At 45.3% G+C, this 17,479-nt stretch overlaps 1 protein-coding gene across 5 annotated transcripts in view; it reads right to left on the reverse strand.

Annotated features, from left to right (window-relative positions):
• The window catches only part of actn1 (actinin alpha 1), a 192,287-nt gene that overhangs the window by 97,630 nt on the left and 77,178 nt on the right, over positions 1-17,479 (reverse strand). The window lies entirely within an intron of this gene.

Below are 17,479 nucleotides of genomic sequence, written 5' to 3' on the forward strand. Positions count from 1 at the left end.
AGCTCCATTCGGCGCGGCCCTGTCGGCTCCGGAAGCCACGGTCTCGAGTAAGGAGGCCCGACAATGGGTGGACATGGGGATGGGACTGGGCTTTGTGCCTTTTTGATGTTGAAACTATCTATTACTGTCATGTTGTATTCTTTTTTTTGATGTGCTGCATGGCAAAAAGAATTTCACTACACCTAAAGGTGTATGTGACCAAATAAAAATTGAACTTGAACTTGAAAATGCTCACCACACATTTGTTTACCAGGAGGCTTATTGCTGTTCTGCTAAAGTAAAGAGCTTGTTATTGTAGACATGCCTGTTCGCACAACTGTATCACCAGAGAAGGTCATAAAGTCATAGGAGTAGAATTAGGCCATTCGGCCCATCAACTCTACTCTGCCATTCAATCATGGCTGATCTAGCTTTCACTTCTAACCCCATTCTCCTGCCTTTTCCCCATAACCGCAGACACCTGTACTAATCAAATATCTATCTATCTCTGCCTTAAACATATTCCCTGACGGCCTCTACATCCTCCTGTGGCAAGGAATTCCACAGATTCACCACCCTCTGACTAAAGGAGGTACGGTGGCGCAGCGGTAGAGTTGCTGCTTTACAGCGCCAGAGCCCAGGTGCGATCCTGACTACGGGTGTTGTCTGTATGGAGTTTCTCCCTGTGACCACGTGGGTTTTCTCTGGGTTCTCTGGTTCCCCCCCCCCCCACCCCACCCCACACGTCTAAAGGCGTACAAGTTTATAGGCTTTAGTAAAATTGTAAATTGTCCCTAGTGTGTAGGATAATGTATGAGGGTGATCGCTGATCGGCGTGGACTTTGTGGGCCAATGGGCCTGTTTCCACGCTGTATTTCTAAAGTCTAAAAAGTAAAAGAAGCTTATAGAGGGAACCGAGCTTTACAACTTTCCCAATGTCATCAACCTCAAGTTGCTTTCTTGACAGAACACCTGGGCAAGGTGCAAGCCAGCATTAAAGGGTAGAAGTTAAACATTACCTTTTAAGGTTTTAATTTAAAAGAAACCACATGTCATGCACGTTGATGGTTGCTTTAACACCTGGGGAGGAGGCAACCGTAAATAATTTGACAGTGCAATCTGTCAGATGGACCAATGTAACCAAAGACATTCATTGATCCAGCTGGTTACAGTAGCCAAGGGGCTACAAGCTTGATTTACGATGAGCAGAGAGTGGTGTACGGTTCACTTGGCCTTACACCTCCACACCCAATTTACAGGAGCGGGAGAAAGCATCAGGCAGGGGCTTCAGTCCCTGACCATGATCCCGACTGGAAAACGCATGCATGAGAGATGTAGAAACAAGGAACTGCAGATGCAGGTTAATGCATAAAAAGACAAAGTCCTGGAGTAACTCAGCAGGTCAGACAGCATCTTTGGAGGACACGGATAGGTGACGTTTTGGTTTGAGACCTTCTTCAGTAACCTGCGATACCGCCCACAGTGTAAAAGCCTGCCTGCTAATCTCACAGCCGACCATTAGCCATTTTTGTGTGGGTTTGGAGATATCCTTGCTGGAATGTGCATCCAAACTCAGCGGGGAAAGAGGTTAAACGAAAACGCATCTTATTGGGCAAAATAAGGAACACTAGGGTGAATAGGAGAGAGAGCAAACACTTCATCTCAGACAATGTAACAACTAGGGGCAGCACAGTGGCGCAGGGATAATGTTGCTGCCTTACGCCGCGTGGAGTTCAGGGGTTCAATCCTGACTACGGGTGCTGTCGGTATGGAATTTGTACATTCACCCCGTGACCACATGGGTTATATTTCCCGGTGCTCCAGTTTCCTCCCACACTCCAAAGATGTACAGGTTCTTAGGTTGATTAGCTTCAGCAAATTGTAACTTGTCCCCAGTGTGTCGGGTGTAGGATAGTGCTTGTGCACAGGGTGATGGCTGGTCGGCACGGACTCGGTGGGCTGAAGGGCCTGTTTCCACGCTGTATTTCTAAACTCTAAACTAAACTCTACATGAGAAAGATTAAAATTTACAAACTATAATTACTGCAAAGATCAGAAGACCAGACCATACGTAAACTAAGTGTCAAAGCATTGCAGTGCCTGCAAACCCCTCGCTGGTTACTGAGGCAAATAACAGATGTTGAGCTACCATTAAACTATCCTTTATTGAAGGCAGTCAATTCGTATTCAAACTGGCTGGGACTACAATGTATCGTAAGGTATATCACACGGTACGCTCAGTTGTTAAAGGTACATGCTTAGATTGCACAGCAGTATCGAGGCACACATCACTAACCTACTGAACATTTGCAAAGCCAATTAACCCTCAAACCTGCACGTCTTGAGTGTGGGAGGAAACCAGAGCACCCAGAGAAAACCCACGCAGCCACGGGGAGAACGTACAAACTCGGTACAGACAACACCCATAGTCAGGATCAAACCCAGGTCTCAAGCGCTGTAAGGCAGCAACTCTATCACTGCACCAGCCCCATTCTGCTCCTCTGATCATGGGCGGAAATCCTGCACGCTCCCGCTCCCCCCCTCCCCCTCACTCTCCCCCCCCCGCTTTGAGAGGTGGGGGACAATCCCCCCCATGTTTTGTAATCCAGACTTTATCAGACGCTTTTTTAGGGCTGAATCGGCCCATTCGCGGGGCTTATCAGCGCCCGCGCAGCTTAAAATCAAACTGCTGCATCGAGGTGATCGAGGCTCCCGATGTTAAAGCCCCCGCCGGCCAATGAAAGACCCCGTGAACGGGCCGATTCGAGCCCCACGATTCGGGGCGGACAAAGCTGCTGTTGCTGGAGTTTGGAGTTGGTCACCAACCAGGTCAGCTTCCGATGTTACCGTCCACAGGGCCCACGGCCGAAGCCTCGCGTGTGTACGCATGAGCACGCGCGGCCGCCAAGAAATTGTGTCCCCCCCCCCCCATGTTATTTAGCGATTTCCGTGCCTGCCTCTGATATGCTCCTTAAATTCGTACTCTGACCAACAGGGGAAACAGAGGAAGTTTGTGTCAAGTCAAGTCAAGTTTATTCGTCACATACACATACGAGATGTGCAGTGAAATGAAAAGTGGCAATGCTCGCGGACTTTGTGCAAAAAGACAAACAACCAAACAAACTATAAACACAATCATAAACACACACATATTCTTTTACATATTAAATATTGGAAGGAAAAACGTTCAGTAAAGTTAGTCCCTGGTGAGATTTACAGTCCGAATGGCCTCTGGGAAGAAACTCCTTCTCAATCTCTCCGTTCTCACAGCATGGCAACGGAGGCGTTTGCCTGACCGTAGCAGCTGGAACAGTCCGTTGCAGGGGTGGAAGGGGTCTCCCATGATTTTATTGGCTCTATCACATGCAACATTAAATATTACTTTAAAGTTATTCACATTTGAGGACATGAATGTGTGCGAGAATTTTCATCTGTCAACAAGCCAAGAAACCAGATAGCCCACAGCACTCAACAGCCTTTATTTCTTCCCATGCTACAAGATCCCCATTTAGGAAATTGGTTAAAGGATCAGCCAAGTCTTTAACGGAAGGCTGGGAAGGATGAACCTCATTCACATTTGGCATCAGCTTGATGTGCTTTGTAAAGAAAAGTAACAGCACGCCCAAATTCATCTCCTGTTTTGCCGTGTTTTATGTGGTACAATTTTGATTGGGAAGTACTTGGCAGTTCCTAAAAGCGCAAGAAATGCGCACGATTTAACAGAACGCAGACAGGCTATTCAGCTTTGCAGGTCATACCAACACTAAAGGCAATTTATACCCAACTAACAAGCAGTGACAGGTACAACAATGTGCCTGTGCCACTGTTGAAGATAGTATTTGTCTTCTGAGGCAGTCCCTGGGGATTGATGATGGGAGCATTAAGACTAAGCTAACAGTCATGATACAACAGTGCACTTCCAAAGGCTAACTGGATACTCTTATTCTACTGATGCTTCTTTCCACCTTACCCCATTCATACATCCTTCTCATACTCCCTTCCTCCCCCCCTCTCCCCCCACCCCATCTCCCCCCCTCCCTCTCTCCCCCCCCCTCCCTCTCTCCCCCCCCCCCTCCCTCTCTCCCCCCCCCTCTCTCTCCCCCCCTCCCTCTCTCTCCCCCCCTCCCTCTCTCCCCCCTCCTCCTCTCTTCCCCCCCCTCTCTCCACCCCCCCCTCTCTCCACCCCCCTCCCTCTCTCCTCCACCCCCTCCCTCTCTCCTCCCCCCCCCCTCTCTCCACCACCCCCTCCCTCTCTCCACCACCACCCCTCCCTCTCTCCACCCCCCCTCCCTCTCTCCCCCCCCTCCCTCTCCCCCCCTCCCTCTCTCCTCCACCCCCCCCTTCCCTCTCTCCACCCCCCCCTCCCTCTCTCCACCCCCCCTTCCTCTCTCCAACCCCCCCCTCCCCCCCCCCCCCCATGCGCCACTTCAAACCTGCCCATTCACCGTCTCATCTGTGGCAGAATCTGGACAACTTGCCTTGGCCTCTTCTGTCATTTCAGAACCCACTGAGCTTAGAATAAAGGGGAGGCCATTTAAGACTGAGGTGAGAAAAAAAACATTTTCACCCAGAGAGTTGTGAATTTGTGGAATTCCCTGCCACAGAGCGCAGTGGAGGCTAAATCACTGGATGGATTTAAGAGAGAGTTAGATAGAGGTCTAGGGGCTAGTGGAGTCAAGGGATATGGGGAGAAGACAGGCACAGGTTATTGATTGGGGATGATCAGCCATGATCACAATGAATGACGATGCTGGCTCGAAGGGCCAAATGGCCACCTCCTGCACCTATTTTCTATGTTTCTATGTTTCTATGAGCTGGAGTGGGAGCAAGTCATCCTCGATCTCAAGGGACACATTGCTTATCATCGCAACGTCCACAGCAGACGCCATCTCCCTCATCCTAAGCCGCAATGTGTTGAAACACATGGACAACAAGAACTGCTGCCCTATTCTGCCCTACTCCTCCTGATCTATACATCGGCTACAGTTCAACACCATAATCCCATCCAAACTAATCTCCAAAATCCTGGACATAGGATTTGGCTCCCCTCTCTGTTACTGGATCCTCAGTTTCCTCTTAAATCTTTCCCCCATCACCCTGTACCTATGTCCTCTGGTTCTCGATTCCCCTACTCTGGGCTAGAGATTGTGTGTCTACCCGATCTAATCCTCTCATGATTTTGTACGCCACTATAAGATCACCCCTCATCCTCCTGCACTCCTGGGACTCCAAGAGCCCTAGCCTGCTCAACCTCTCCTTATAGCTCAGGCCCTCGATTCCTAGTTAGTTAAGACTAGTTAGTACTCGGAAATGGTGCCTCGGCAAAAGCGAGTAATCGGACAAAAATGGGGACAGGAAATGTGTGGGAGGTTCCCTCCGAATTCTCAGGCACCCTCAGAATTGCAGCTTCACTGCCTTTCGGAGACGTAACCTGCAAGCATGTACCTGCAGAGCAGACCAGGTAGGTCAGTGACCGGGGATAACAGCAGAGTGGCTTAGCGGTAGAGTAGCTGCCTCATATCGCCAGAGACCATGGTTCAGTTCTAACTACAGGTGCTGTCTGTCCAACATTTGTAAGTTCTCCCTGTGACCGCATGGGTTTCCTCTGACCTCCTCCCACATTGCAAAGACGCTCAGGTTTGTAGGTAAATTGTGTAAATTGTCCCTAGTGTGTCAGATAGAATAGTGCAAACGGCTGACCGTGTACTCCTAAACTAAACTAAACAGCAAAGATGGTCACAAAAACCTGGAGTAACTCAGCGGGTCAGGCAGCATCTCTGGAGAAAAGGAACAGGTGATGTTGCGGGTCGAGACCCTTCTTCAGACTGAGAGTGGACTCCAGCATTTTGTGTCAATTTTCGGTGTAAGCCAGCATCTGCAGTTCCTTCCTAAGCTAAACTGCAGCTTAAAATGGAGCCAGCCATGCCTTTGGAAAGGCAGGAGGTGGGAGGGTGTGCAGTCTTTACCCAAAGGCAATGCCTTACTTCAATCTGCACCTCGCTGGAGGATAAAAGATAACGAGTCTCCACAGCCCAAGAGCAGGCTCCAGCAAGTTGCAAAATCACAATGAACAAATTCACACATTGCTGCGGGCAAGAAACACAAAGCACATTTTCACGTAAAATCATCCAAAGTATGTGGGAGTGGAAGGAGCACTGTTCCAGGTGCTTGGAATCTGTGGAATTCATTGCCACAGATGGCTGTGGAGGCCGTCAATTAATACGTTCAAGGTGGAGAATGACAGATTCTTGATTAGTATGGGTGTCAGGGGTTATGGGCCGAAGGTAGGAGGATGGGTTTGAGAGGGGGAGATAGATCAGCCATGATTAAATGGCGGAGTTGACTTGATGGGCCAAATGGTCTAATTCTGCTCCTATCACTTATGAACATGAACAGAACACACCTGGAGAGCATCAGATTGCAGGTTGTTCTGCTGCAACAGTTCAATCCCTGGCTCCCCTGTTATCTGAGTGCACGCAGCTGATTGCAGTCAGCAGCCACTGTAACACGCAACCATGCTCAGGCTCGCATGTTGAAAAAACAAGTTGGAGCCACACAGCAACAATGTCTACCGTTCACGATCCAGCTGTTCAACTGCAGCTTAAAAAGGAAGAGGGGAGAGGAAGGAATTATTTCATGCCAACCATCTTGACCGTTTCCTCTTTGTAATTTGTGGGTAGGCTGAGCTGTTGTTCATTACAGCAAAGCACTAAATGCTGCAACATGCTGGAGAGAGGGCTGCAAAGTGCTGGAGTAACTCAGCGGGTCAGGCAGCATCTCGGAGTTTCGTACAGTTTATTGTTACGTTTACCGAGGCAAGATGAAAAGGTTACCAGTCAGCGGAAAGACAATACAGTACATGATTACATTCGAGGCATCCACAGCATGCGGATACATGATAAAGGGAATAAGGTGAATAACGTTTAGTGCAAGATAAAGACCAGTAAAGTCTGATCAAAGATAGTCCAAGGGCCTCCGATGAGGTAGATAGTGGCTTAGGACTGCTCTATAGTTGTTGGTACAATGTTTCAGTTGCCTAATAAAAGCTGGGAAGAAACTGTCAATGAATCTGTAGAACATCGATAGGTGACATTTCGGATTGAAACACCCTTCTCATACTGATTGTTTGGGTGGGGAGGGGGAAATTGAAGAAAATAACTCCACCAAGGTACTCTTTAACATTTTAAAGAATTAAAGGTAATTCCCAGAATTAAAGGACGTTCTTTTAGGAAGGAGATGAGGGGACATTTATTTCCTCAGAGGGTGGTGAATCTACGGAATTCTTTCGGTGATCGGGTGATTGACTTGGCCACTCAAGAATTTACCATTTTTTAGCTTTGAAAAACTCCTTTGTTGCTTTAGCAGAATGTTTGGGATCATTGTCTTGCTGTAGAATGAACTGTCGGTCAATGAGTTTTGAGGCATTTGTTTGAACTTGAGCAGATAGGATGTGTCTATACACTTCAGAATTCATTATGCTACTACCATCAGCAGTTGTATCATCAATGAAAATAAGTGAGTCAGTACCTTTATGAGCCATACATGCCCAGGCCACAACACCCTCACCACAGTGTTTCACAGATGAGGTTTATATGCTTTGGATCTTGGGCAGTTCCTTCCCTCCTCCATACCTTGCTCTTGCCATCACTCTGATATAAGTTAATCTTTGTCTCATCTTTCCACAAGACCCTTTTCCAGAACTGTGGTTGCTCTTTTAAGTACTTCTTGACAAACTGTAACCTGGCCATCCTATTTTGTGGCTAACCAGTGGTTTGCATCTTGCAGTGTAGCCTCTGTATTTCTGTTCATGAAGTCTTCGGCGGACAGTGGTCATTGACAAATCCACACCTGACTCCTGAAGAGTGTTTCTGATCTGTCGGACAAGTGCCTGGGGATTTTTCTTTATTATAGAGAGAATTCTTCTGTCATCAGCTGTGGAGATCTTCCTTGGCCTGCCAGACCCTTTGTGATTAGTAAGCTCACCAGTGGTCTCTTTCTTCTTAATGATGTTCCATACAGTTGATTTTGGTAAACCTAAGGCTTAGCTGGGGGGGGGGGGGTGAAGGAATGCAGGTTACTTGAAATGAAAGAAATCAAATGTTTATACCGCCGGGTTGCAAGCTGCCCAAGCAAAATATGAGGTGCTGTTCCTCCAATTTGCGTGTGGCCTCATTCTGACAGTGGAGGAGGCCCAGGACGGAAAGAATGTGAATGGGAAAGGGCGTTAAAATGTTTGGCAACTGGGAGATGGCGTAGGCCAAGGCATACTGAGCACAGAAATGCAGGAAAGTTGTGTCTCAAAACTTCATCTATTCCTTTTCTCCAGACATGCTGCCTGACCCGCTGAGTTACTCCAGCATGTCTATCTTTGGTATAAACCAGCATCTTTCCCGACGATGCGTATCGACACGAAGCGTCACCCATTCCTTCTATCCAGAAATCTGCCTGTCTGTCCCGCTGAGTTACTCCAGCATTTTGTGTCATCCTTCCTACCACAGATTATTTGCTGCTTCAGGTTCCAGCATCTGTAACCTTTAGCCTCCAGGATCCTGACAGAATAGATACAATGAGATACCAATCAGAATGCACAGGCTCTTTCACTAACCAAATGTCCCAGACATGAATCGTTAGTTGCTCTTCCCACAGATACTAGCAAACCTACTGAGTGTTTCCAGCAGGTTCTTTTTTTAATTTCCGATTTGAAGCATAGGCTGATTTTTTTCTCCCCTGCCTTTCTACAAATGCCTCCAGGCCTGCTTGAGTCTATCTGCGTTATCAGTTCTGGGTGAGTTAGTTTGGTATTACATGCAAGCAAATTTCTACCGCAGTGTATTCCAACTCCTGTAATGAATACTGTTAGACATGAACATAGTCAGGTTACAATCCACTACCCCACTTCAATACCAACACAAAGAGCACTTGAAATACACACGTATTTGGTTACAATGTCCTACTGTTTCAATGCTTTCTTTACAAATACTCCGTCCTCTCAACAATATAAACTCCAAACACCTTTCAACGCCGGCAGCCCAAAGGAAGTACAGTCCCATTTTCAGCCCTTCAACTCCCTGCCTCTCTTTGGGCCTCCAGCTCCTATGTCCACCCTTCAATAATCAACTGGTCATCGAAACATAGACAATAGGTGCGGGAGTAGGCCGTTTGATCCTTCAAGTCAGCACCGCCATTCAATATGATCATGGCTGATCATCCAGAATCAGTGCCCTGGTCCTGCTTTTTCCCCATATCCCTTGATTCAGTTAGACCCAAGAGCTAAATCTGATTCTCTCTTGAAAACATGCAGTGAATTGGCCTCCACTGCCTTCTGTGGCAGAGAACTCCACAGATTCACAACTCTCGGGGTGAAAAAGCTGGTCATCATATCTTCGCCCCCATACACTGACCATCCTTTTGCGTCCACAGATGCTGCTTTACCTTGGAATTCCTCAGGCAGTTGGTCTTTTGACTTGAAGATAGACACAAAATGCTGGAGTCTCAGCGGGACAGGCAGCATCTCTGGAGAGATGGAATGGGTGCCATTTCGGGTTGAGACCCTTCTTCAGACTTGTTGGGCGTTGATGTTCCAAGGTGTTTCTTCAGAACTATGACACCCTCCACCCCTTGCCCACTGGGGAACACACTACTACTCCACGAGGCATACAAACCCACTCTGCTTCCCAAAGGATCACAGTTCACATACCACCTGCTCCCAAAACATGCAAATGCCCCTGCTCCCCAAACACGCACACATCATTGTCTATTCAAATCTAACCCTATTGCAACAAGCCTGGCAATATTTCAGCTTTGTCATCACTCATGAACTGAATAAAAATTCTGAAAATACCTCCAACAAGTCAAAAGACTAATGCAGTATCTGTAGATGCATTGAGACGGTGGATGTTTCAGCTCTAGACCCAGCAGTCAGTGGTAGCACCCGTGTGCCTCTGACTTCACTGGTCATGAATTAAGTTTCACAAATTAAACCAAGAGGTCACAATCTCAGGTGCCATCTTTCAAGTTCAAGTTCACATTTATTGCCACATGCATCAATTAAGATGCGGTGGAATTTGACTTACCATGCAGCCATACAATCAAAAGAGCACAGTACAAAATAGATTACAACATTCATAGATGATGTCAAGCCTAATAGCCCATCTCCTGTCTTAGGACAAAGTGAATGATCCCACAACACAGCAGAACAAAAAAAGACGAAGGGTCCAAGCCCAAAACGTGGCCTGTGCGTTCCCTCCAGCAGTGCTGCCCGAATCGTTGAGTTACTCCAGCACTTTGTGCTTCACTGAACAAAAATAGCAAAGTACTTTCTATGGTATTCACAACTACTACTGATTACTTGGTCAGGGAACCCGATTGCTGCTTGAACTCTATATTGAATTTTTTTCCCCGCAGTGACCATTTCAGGAATTCTTCACTGGCAGGAGGAAAAACATAAAGAACAAACATTTAAGAGAAACTATCAAGAGGGAAAGGATAGGCAAAAAGGAGCATTAGGTAGAAAAATAACTGAAAGTTTTTCTTTCAAAGCATCATCAGCAAGGTAGAAATGTAAACTTACACTAATGAGGCAGGGGAGGCAGGAGCTTGGCAGAGATAGAAAGAGAGGAAGAGACAGTTAAAAAGGCACACTGCAACCTGAAGCTCAAAATTAAACTAATCCCTAAACGGCCTCAATTTGGCAACAGGCATTGCGCTGTTGTTCTGGAACAGAAGAGGAAATGGCAAAAAGAATGAAACAACAACAAGAGGATTCAACATTCATTATTGCTGTGCAACAGATGTCAGAATAACCGACCTACACAAAAAATTAAAATGACTACAAAGAGGGGTGGGGTGTAAATTCTAAAGTTCTTTCACAACTCCACATGAAGCATTCCACACAGGTCTCGGCACACAGAGATAATATTTGTATTTACAATTTGTTCTAATTCAAACAATTGCCTAACAGTGCAACTATGTTTCTCATTCATTGTCACGCAGAAATACATGCTCTTTATTGGGAGATTTTATACTTGCATTTATTTGGAGCTTGGTGTCAAATGACCTTCACTGAGTTGCTGCCTTACAATGCCCGAGATCTGAGGTCACTCCTGACCTCTGGTAACCTCTGGTGCTATTTATGTGGAGTTTGCATATTTTTCACCTAGCAGTATTGATTTCTCGAACTTCACGTAACCCCTGCATTCCCTTTCTCTCCATCCCTCCCCCACCCAAGTCACACCAGCTTCTTGTTCTCACCTAACAAACAGCTAACAATGGCCTGTTTCCTTTATCACCTTTACTTTTTTTGCATACCTTTCATTCATTCGTTCAATATCTCTCTACATCACCGTTTATATCTCCCGTTCCCCCGCCCCCCTCCCCCCCCAACTCTCAGTCTGAAGAAGGGTCTCGACCCAATACGTCACCCATTCCTTCTCTCCAGAGATGCTGCCTGTCCCGCTGAGTTACTCCAGCATTTGTGTCTATCTTCGGTTTAAACCAGCATCTGCAGTTCCTTCCTACACATTCCCTGTGGCCATATTGGTTTCCCTGGGATGCTCTTGTGCTGGCACAGCGGTAGAGTTGCTGCCTCACAGCGCCAGAGACCCGGGTACATGATTACGGGTGCTGTATGTATGGAGTTTGCATGTTCTCCCTGTGATCGTGTAAGTTACCACAGGATGCTCCAGTTTCTTCCCACACTCCAAAGACGTACAGGTTTGTGAGTTAATTGTAAAATGTCCCTAGTGTGTAGGATGGTGCTAGTGTACAGGGATGATCGCTGGTCAGCATGGACTCAATGGGCCAAAGGGCCTTTTTCCACACTGTTTCCACACTTCTAAAGTCTAAAGTCTCTAGTTTCCACCCACATAGAAATTACGTGCAGGAGTAGGCCATTCGGCCTTTCGAGCTAGCACCGCCATTCAATAAGGTCATGGCTGAACATCCAGAATCTGTACACCGTTCCTGCTTTCTCCCCATATTCCTTGATTCCATTTGCTCAAAGAGCTAAAACTAACTCTCTCTTGAATACAGTGCCCTCCATAATGTTTGGGACAAAGACCCATCATTTATTTATTTGTCTATGTACTTCACAATTTGAGATTTGTAATAGAAAAAATCACATGTGGTTAAAGTGCACATTATCAGATTTTCATAAAGGCCATTTTTATAGATTTTGGTTTCACCATGTAGAAATTACAGCAGTGTTTATACATAGTTCCTCCATTTCAGGGCACCATAATGTTTGGGACACAGCAATGTCATGTAAATGAAAGTAGTCATGTTTTGTATTTCGTTGCATATCCTTTGCATGCAATGACTGAATGAAGTCTGCGATTCATGGACATCACCAGTTGCTGGGTGTCTTCTCTGGTGATGCTCTGCCAGGCGTGTATTGCAGCCATATTTAGCTTATGCTTGTTTTGGGGGCTAGTCCCCTTCAGTTTTCTCTTCAGCATATAAAAGGCATTCTCAATTGGGTTCAGATCGGGTGATTGACTTGGCCACTCAAGAATTTACAATTTTTTAGCTTTGAAAAACTCCTTTGTTGCTTTAGCAGAATGTTTGGGATCATTGTCTTGCTGTAGAATGAACTGTCGGCCAATGAGTTTTGAGGCATTTGTTTGAACTTGAGCAGATAGGATGTGTCGATACACTTCAGAATTCATTATGCTACCATCAGCAGTTGTATCATCAATGAAAATAAGTGAGTCAGTACCTTTATGAGCCATACATGCTCAGGCCATAACACCCTCACCACAGTGTTTCACAGATGAGGTTTATATGCTTTGGATCTTGGGCAGTACCTTCCCTCCTCCATACCTTTGCTCTTGCCATCACTCTGATATGTTAATCTTTGTCTCATCTGTCCACAAGACCCTTTTCCAGAACTGTGGTTGCTCTTTTAAGTACTTCTTGGCAAACTGTAACCTAGCCATCCTATTTTTGTGGCTAACCAGTGGTTTGCATCTTGCAGTGTAGCCTCTGTATTTCTGTTCATGAAGTCTTCTGCAGACAGTGGTCATTGACAAATCCACACCTGACTCCTGAAGAGTGTTTCTGATCTGTCGGACAAGTGCCTGGGGATTTTTCTTTATTATAGAGAGAATTCTTCTGTCATCAGCTGTGGAGGTCTTCCTTGGCCTGCCAGACCCTTTGTGATTAGTAAGCTCACCAGTGGTCTCTTTCTTCTTAATGATGTTCCATACAGTTGATTTTGGTAAACCTAAGGTTTAGCTGATGTCTCTAACAGTTTTATTCTTGTTTTAATGAAGCCATTATTCTTGTTATAATGGCTTCATTGACTTTCATTGGCACAACTTTGGTCCTGATGTTGATAAACAGCAATACAAGTTTCCAAAGGTGATGGAAAGATTGGAAGAAGGACTAGGTGCTGAGAGCTCTCTTATACCTGCATTAAGGAGGCATTTAAACACACCTGAGCAATTACAAACACATGTGAAGCCATGTGTCCCAAACATTATAGTGTCCTGAAATGGGGGGACTATTTAGAAACACTGCGGTAATTTCTACATGGTGAAACCAAAATGTACAAAAAATACCCTTTAATAAAATCTGACAGTGTGCACATGTGATTTTTTTCTATTACAAATCTCAAATTTAGTACAGAGGCAAATAAATAAATGATGGGTCTTTGTCCCAAACTTTGTGGAGGGCACTGTAAACAAAGACAAGTAGGCTAATTGGCCACAGTTAATTACACCTAGTGTGGAAATGAGTGGTCGAAAGTGGGGTACTTTGATAAGAATAGGGATTTAACATAGAACTAGTATAAATGGGTGGTTGATGGTCACTGTGGATCAAACTGGTCTATGACCCCATGAAAGGCTGAGAGATGTCCAGACCTTTAAGATATTTAAAGTTATTGATATAACTTGTTGTTGGAGCCAGCAGGGGTGGATGGTCAAGACTAAACTTGCCCACTTTTGCCTCCATCTCAACTCTTTAGTCCATAGTGCAGAACACAAACTGCTGAGAAACTCTATGGGCCAGTCAGCATCTCTGGAGGACATGGATAGGACAAGTTTCAGGTCAGGACCCTACTTCATTTTGCAACATTCTTCTTTACAGCACATGTAGCTTCTGCCAAAACACATTGGAAACTAGCACTTTGGAACACTCAGATGTGCTTGCAAAGATCAAGTTTCAATTTTTTCTTGAGGGAGAATAAAAAAATCAACATGCTAACAAGAAATGAATATGGTCAGTATTTACTCCACACATCAGTACCTCGCTACTGCTGGTCAGTTATGGATTGACTCCACACCATGGGTCTCAAGCTCATGGTCTAGACAAACACATTAGACCAGAGCAGAGGGAGTATAGCCACTCCAGAACTATAGCTTTTAAATGAAAGCTGCTTTGACCTCCAATAGATGGCTGTAAATTTTCAAAAGGGATCATTAGATATGGGATGAGAACAGGAAAATGGCTGAAGGTCAGCCATGATCAATGGCACAGAACAAGTGGCCTACCCCTACCCCTGTTTCTTCTTATTCGAACAGATTCGAGGGAGGTCTCAGTGCCTTAGTTATCTCCTTGCTGCTCATGAGTTTTACTTGAACAACCTAACAGTCACATCACTTGCATCATAATAAAGGATCTATTCAGATTTCCCATTTTTTGCTTTTCCATTCAAAAAGTATTTGGTTGCAAAAAAATGCATTTGGGTGTTCTAAGGCCGACTGATGTTGTGCACATTGAATACCAGCCTTTCATTTAAAGACTGCGGATTTGAGAAAACACATTACCCTTAATTCAAAGGCAGCGCTTGTACTACAGAAGGTTTTAGTTTGACAGAATATAAAGAGTGTGAATTGGATTGAAGACACTGAACAACCAAGGTTTTACTCAATGGCAGAACAGACTCACAGGGCTTTCTATTTTCAAAGGAACTTTGCCACTGAAAGCCGCTCAGAAAACAGAGTGACATTCCTGCACTATCAGTAGCTGCTTTTGGACACAACAATAAATCAAGGTACCCATGAAACACAGTAAAACTGCCCCATTTCACAAACAATATTTATTCCTGACCCAAGTTGCATCATTTTCCCAACATTACAGCAACATCTTTGGGAGATTGTAAAGTTACATCTAACTTCAGATTCAGGGACAGTTTCTTCCCAGCTGTTATCAAGCAACTGAATGGTCCTCTCATCAACTACAGTGCGGTCCTGACCTCCCATCTACCTCATTGGAGGCCCTTAAACTATCTTTATTCGAACTATATTGGACTTCAGTATTATATCTTGCAATAAATGGTGCATCTTTATCATTTATTTGTGCACTGACAACGGGTGTTGTCTGTGTGGAGTTTGCACGTTGTCCCTCTGACCGCCTGGGTTTCCTCCAGGTGCTTGGGTTTCCTCCCACAGTCCAATGATGTAGGATAATTAGCTTATGTAAATTGTCCCTATTGTGTTGGAACTAGTGCATGGGTGATTGTTAGTCGGTGCAGACCCGGTGGGCTGAAGGCCCTGTTTCCATGTTGTATCTCTCAACTAAACAAAGCTATGGATGGCATGATTGTATTCATGCATAATCATTTCTTTGACTGGATAGCACGCAAAAGCTTTTTACTACATCTCAGTACACGTGGCAATAATAAATTAAATTAAACTAAATTAAGTAATTGCATAATTTTTCTATTTATACATCGCTTATTGCCCTCCCTTCCTCCAATATATTGGCAATATCGTGATGCATCACAGGATGGTTTGGAACAGCTCCATCAAAGACCAGGAAATTGTGGACGTAGCCCAGGCCATCACACAAACCATCCCTTCTATCGCCTCTATCTACACTTTACGCTGCCTTGGCAAGGCCACCAGCATAATCAAGATAATTCTCATCCCACGATTATTTTTGTGTACCTTCAATCTTCCAGCATCTGCAGTTCCTTCTTGAACACTAATTCTCATCCCAGTCACTCCCTCTTATCCTCTCTCCCATCAAGCAAGAGGTACAGAAGTGTGAAAATGCACACACCTCCACATTTAGGACCAGTTTCTTCCCAGCTGTTATCAGGCAACTGAACCATCCTATCAACAACTAGAGAGCGGTCTTGAGCTACTACCTAACTCACTGGAGACACTCAGATTACTTTTAATCGGACTTTAGCCTGCACAAAATGTCATTCCCATTATTTTGTATCTGTACACTGTGGACGGCTCGATGGCAATCATGTATAGTCTTTCCGTTGACTGGATAGCACGCAACAAAAGTTTTTCATTGTACCTCGGTACGCGGGACAATAAATTAAGCTAAACTATAGGCTGTGGTTCTCACATAACCTAATGTGGTTACAGGAAAGCCCCTGTAATTCCCAGCACTTGTGGCAAAACAAATGACAGGCACAAAGTGAAACTCGGCTGTTGCTATAACGTGGATGAGCAGATTTGTATTTTGTCATCCAAGCGACCCGAGGGACCTGCGAACTGGAGGTTGACAACACTTGGGCTATTTGAACAGCTGGTTACGATAGCTTGTGACAATGGGCTAAGACAATGTCGTACAAGGGAGAAGGCAGCAGTGGCAGGCAGCATCACTCAGTGGCGTGTAATAATGACACTCATACACAATCCCCCAGCTTACGGCTTGTACTTTGCAAGCAGCAAGAAACAAACAGCTAATCAGTATGTCTGTGGCATGGGAGCTATCGTCAAAATCCCATCAGCATTTAAAAGGCTTCCCGGTGGCACTGCAGAGGCAATGGAGAGGCTAACACCTCTGTCTTTCTTTCAGCAAGTAAGGTGATCATCACAGTGACTGTGATGGGGGAGCAGTCGGCATGGTAACGGGATGGCAAAGGACAAGCAGATTATTGTGATGTTGAGAGATATTATGGAGAAGATAGTCACCATGATTCATGTCAATCAGCGGCTCGCAGATAGGGCCCTTTAATGTCAGCGAGATAAAACACAGCAAACACTCATTTTCACAGACCCTCTCGACAACGGATTTCAGTGATAGTGGATGAAATCTGCTGGAACCGAGACTCCCGCAGGTTTTGGGCAGGTCAGATTTTCACCATTTTTTCCATAAAATTGGCATTTTAAAAGGTTAGGAAAACTCCAGGATTGAAAGTGGAGATTTACTGTGCGTCTGAGTGTTTTTCTCCACCAGCAGAATACAGAAATGCAGTCAGGAGGAAGGTGTTCTGATGGGCTGCATCCCAAGCCAGGGATGGATACACCATTGCTCTTGACAGCCTGAAACTGTAGATGCTGGTGAACACAACATTGCTTCAGGAAGGCTGGAAGTATCAAGGATGCCTTGCACCATTCTGCTGTTTTTATATTTATTGTTCCAATTATCAGTACCGTCCATATACTGCTAACCCTGCAAGCTTCAGGTGAACACAGAATTTCATTGAACCCTGGTGTACAAGTCAGTAAACTAATCTGAACTAGTTAAAACTAGATACAAGTACAATGAGCCATCAAAGGAGAAAAGCATGAGAGATGGGATGAGCCACAAATGC

This window comes from Amblyraja radiata, chromosome 9 (genome assembly GCF_010909765.2).
Source record: "Amblyraja radiata isolate CabotCenter1 chromosome 9, sAmbRad1.1.pri, whole genome shotgun sequence".
NCBI lineage: Eukaryota > Metazoa > Chordata > Chondrichthyes > Rajiformes > Rajidae > Amblyraja > Amblyraja radiata.